The sequence below is a fragment of the Hevea brasiliensis genome, chromosome 14 (genome assembly GCF_030052815.1).
Source record: "Hevea brasiliensis isolate MT/VB/25A 57/8 chromosome 14, ASM3005281v1, whole genome shotgun sequence".
Taxonomy (NCBI): Eukaryota; Viridiplantae; Streptophyta; class Magnoliopsida; order Malpighiales; family Euphorbiaceae; genus Hevea; species Hevea brasiliensis.
The window spans coordinates 17,807,401-17,811,747 of record NC_079506.1 but is presented as its reverse complement, the minus strand read 5'-3'; the positions used below and the strand labels follow the sequence as shown (position 1 = coordinate 17,811,747).

General features: G+C 36.1%; 1 non-coding gene across 1 annotated transcript; it reads right to left on the bottom strand.

Annotated features, from left to right (window-relative positions):
• Window positions 1–387: 387 nt before the first annotated feature.
• LOC131173482 (small nucleolar RNA R71) lies at window positions 388–492 on the bottom strand. Its single transcript, XR_009143798.1, has one exon. It is a non-coding gene; the product is annotated as a small nucleolar RNA R71 (small nucleolar RNA).
• Between the last annotated feature and the right edge of the window lie 3,855 nt (window positions 493–4,347).

Genomic DNA, 4,347 nt, shown 5'->3' with positions numbered 1-4,347 from the left:
ATGGCTGACAATAACAACAATAATAACAACCGCTCTGTGAAGGATCATGCCTATCCTAACATTGGAGATTTCATGCCAAGTATCACAAGACCAAGGGTAGAAGCTAATAATTTTGAATTGAAGCCTGCACTTTGTCAAATGGTACAACAAGCACAATTTGGAGGAAATCCAAGTGAAAGTCCACATGTGCATCTGGCACACTTTCTTGAGATCAGTGATATGTTGAAGATAAATTGAGTTTCGATGATGCAATTCAGATTATTTCCTTTTTCTCTCAAGGACTGAGCTAGAGAGTGGCTACATTCTTTGCCACCGGGTTCTATCACAACATGGGATGAACTTTCTCAAGCATTTTGGCTCAATATTTTCCACCAAGCAAGAAGACTAAGTGAGAAATGAGCTGACTTCTTTTAAACCTAGAGATGATGAGAGCTTGTATGAAGCATGGGAGAGGTACAAGGATTTGCAAAGGAGATGTCCACATCATGGGATTCCTAAGTGGATGCTTGTTCAACACTTTTATAATGGAGTTTCACCAGCTATTAGGAGTACAATTGATGCATCTTCTGGAGGTGACCTTATGGAGAAATCTGAAGATGAAGCTTTTTCTGCTCTTGATAAAATTGCTTATAACAACTACCAATGGAGTTGTGAGAGGAATGAGATCAAGAAACCAGCTGGTATGTTTGAGCTTGACGCCATGAATATGATTAATGCTAAGTTTGATGCTTTGACAAAGAAGATGGACAAGTTAAGTATGAAAGTAGATTCTTCAGCCGGAGGTTCTGGTAATACACTAGAAATTGGAGCTGCAAATGTCAATTGTGCAGCAGATTTTTCTGCACTTAATCAAGATTTTTCAAGTGAGCAAGTGGATTATGTGGGGAACTACAATCAAAGATCAGGTGGTAACCCATTTTCTGCAACTTATGATCCAGCATGGAGAAACCACCCAAATTTCTCTTGGGGAGGTAGACAAGGGCAAAATCAGAATTTTCAGCAACCTTCTGGATATCAACAACATCAGAATTTTCAGCAGAATAGAGGGCCTCCTCCTGGAATTTCTAAACCTCAAAATGTACCTGCTCCACCTCTACCACAACAAGCACAACTAGACAAGACAACTAGATTGGAATCTATGATTGAAACTCTTCTTGTGAGCCATCAAAGTCAACAAGAAATGATTTCTCAATTAGCATCTAAAGTGGATCAAATGGCAACACACAACAAGATGTTAGAGAATCAAATAGCTCAACAAGCTAGCTCTTCAAATAGCAAAGCTTTTGGGAAGCTTCCTAGCCAACCTGAGAATCCAAGAGAGCAATGCAATTCTTTTTCTTTAAGAAGTGGAAAGGTAATGGGGGAAGAACACGAAATTGAAGTAAAGTTGAAAGAAAAGAAAGATGAGTGTGAGAGTGAATCCACTTCAACTAAAGCTAAAGCTAGTAAGGAAGCAAATGAAGAGAAAGAAGATAAAAAGAAAATAGAAGAGAAATATGTGCCTCCTGCACCATACAAGCCACCATTGCCCTTTCCTCAGAGGTTTCATAAAGCACAATTAGATAAGCAGTTTGGGAAATTCCTTGAAGTTTTGAAGAAGTTGTATATCAACATTCCATTCACCGATGTCATTTCTCAAATGCCTTCTTATGCTAAGTTTTTGAGAGATTTTATCAAATAAAAGAAGGTTGGAAGATTATGAAAGCTGTTGCACTTGAGAAGTGCGGTGCTTTATTGCGAACAAGCTCCCACCAAAGTGAAAGATCTGGAAGTTGTCCATACCATGTCACATTGGAGAAACAAGTATTGAGAGAGCATTATGTGACTTGGGGGCTAGTGTTAGCTTGATGCCACTTTCCATATGTGAGAAGTTAAAGGTTAGAGATCTAAAGCCCACAACTATTTCTTTGCAGTTAGCTGACAGGTCTATAAAGTATCCAGTTGGGATTTTAGAGAATGTACCATTAAAAGTTGGAAAGTTTTTCATTCAGGTGGATTTTTTTGTACTAGAGATGGAGGAGGATGTAAGAACGCCCATCATACTTGGAAGGCCATTTTTAGCCACTGCGAGCTAATATAGATGTAAAGAATGGGAAATTGAAGTTGTGATGGGGAGGAGGAAATAGAGTTTAATTTATTCCAAAATTCCAAGGAACCAATTGTGTTGAATTCTTGTTATAGGGTAGATGTTATAGAGCATGATCTTTGGCGAAGTTACTAAACTAGAGGAAAATCAAGCTATTCCAATGCAATGCAATCAGCATAAAGTGCAAAAGAAAAAGTCAGCTTCACCATCTCGTTTGATTAACAATGAAGCTTCAAAAGTTAAGCTCAAGCCTCCATCAAAATCACTCAAAAGAGGAGATTCATCTAAAGTTTGTAAGAATATTCCTCAAGATATAGTTGGGATTCTGAACAAAGCAACAGGTATTTTCACACATAATGGGAAAAAGTTGAAATATAAATTCATTTCAATTTTGTTGTGAAGGGAGGTAATATTTTCCAATTCCAACCACCATGAGCTTTGAAAAGAAGGTCAAGCTTAAGACCTTAAACAAGCGCTTCTTGGGAGGCAACCCAAGCGTATCCTTTTATAGTTCATTAATTTTCCATTTCATTTCACTTTCAGTTTTCACCCTCATTAATCTCAAAAGTGACATTTGTTTATCTTTTGTAGGTAATTCATGAAGATTGGGCAAGTTTACACTTGTTGCAAAAACAAAGAATTAAAGGGAAGCAAGTATAAGCAACATTCTGCACTTTATGCAGTACCTGTGAACAGTAACACCTTTAAACTTGTGCTAAATTGCTCAAATTGCAGTCTACTTGATAGCATATGTTTGATTTTGTGTTTTGTGTAAATTCTGTGAAATGCAACTTGAATGAGGATCAATTTTGATATTTAGGACTGATGAGGACTTTATTGAAGTGCAAAAATAATGTTTGTTAAGTTTCACCTTTTAGTGTATATATAATTTTGTAGTCTGATAGGAATTTGCATGCTTTTGTTTAGAATTGCTGCTAATTTTTTGCAATCTGCAGATTTTTGCTACTGTTCATGCTACTGTTCATGCTGCTAAAAAGGTCAATTTCTACATTTTTTCTGCAATTCTTGGTTGATTGGAACTTGTCTCAAATGCTGCTGAAATGTACCTTTGGTATAAGTAGAGAAAGGAGACCATTTCATTAAGTGTGCACAAAGATAGTCGAAATTGATGCCTAAATTGAAAAATGCTTGCATAAGCTAAATGTAAATATATAGTGTTTGATGAGTTCTAAGAGATGATGAGCTTAAATTCCTCAAATTTATGGTGTTTGTGTGTATTTGGTAATTGCTAAGGGTCATGACAGCATTCCATAGCATTTGGACTGTTTTTGGTAAGCAAAACCACAATTTTTCCCAAAACCTGCCGAAACTTGCTGATGATGTTGCTTGTCAAGCAAAGTCTTAAGCAAATTCTGCTGAACCTTATGCTTAACCCCAAGCACAGCCAGTTATCGGTTATGCATCCCACATTTTAAAAAGCCCAAAACTTCCGCCATTTTTATAAAACCCTCGCCCACACTCCCAATAAGCCACAACTCTCATTCTACATGCTTCAAGAAATGAAAGACCTCACAGAAAATTTAGAAAGCTTACAAGCTTGGACCACAATGAACCTCTGCGGAACTGAGGCGGACCACGATGCAAAGAACAAAGCCTTGATGCAGAGCTTGAGCGATGTGACAATTTAGTATTAATTTTAGTGCAGTTGCAATAGCAGTAGCAGTACTAGTTTTTCAATTCAGTTTTAGTTTCTGTGTTAGGTTTATTTTGTAATTTGTTTATTTAATCTTAAAACTTTTATTTTATTTTCTGCTATGGACATAGTTACTCTGTGAATGCTTTTTGATTTAATTTTTTTTTATTTATTTAAATGTTAGATTTTATTTCTTTACACTTTTTCATTTTCTTGCACATTATTTTTGCACTCTATCTTTTTCTTCAATCCTAATTTTGCTGACATTGATGAGTTGCACAATTTTCTTTGAGCCGCATCTGTTTCACATCATTTGGAGGTAACAGCTTACCCTTTTACTATTTATGCCTATGGTATGTTGCCAATGCTTATGCTTTCGCTTTACCCTACGCAACAGGTTAAGCAACATCTTAAGCAGTGTAAATTCATACATTTGGGATACCTTTTCACATTTTTCTCTCTAAAGCTTCATTGTTAATATCATTTTGAGCTAATTTTGAAATACTTGAGCTTATATTGATTTAATCCCCAATTGTATATATTTCATTAATTGATTAGTTCACACAATTTTGCCCATCTTTGCATTCATTTTAGACATTGAGGACAA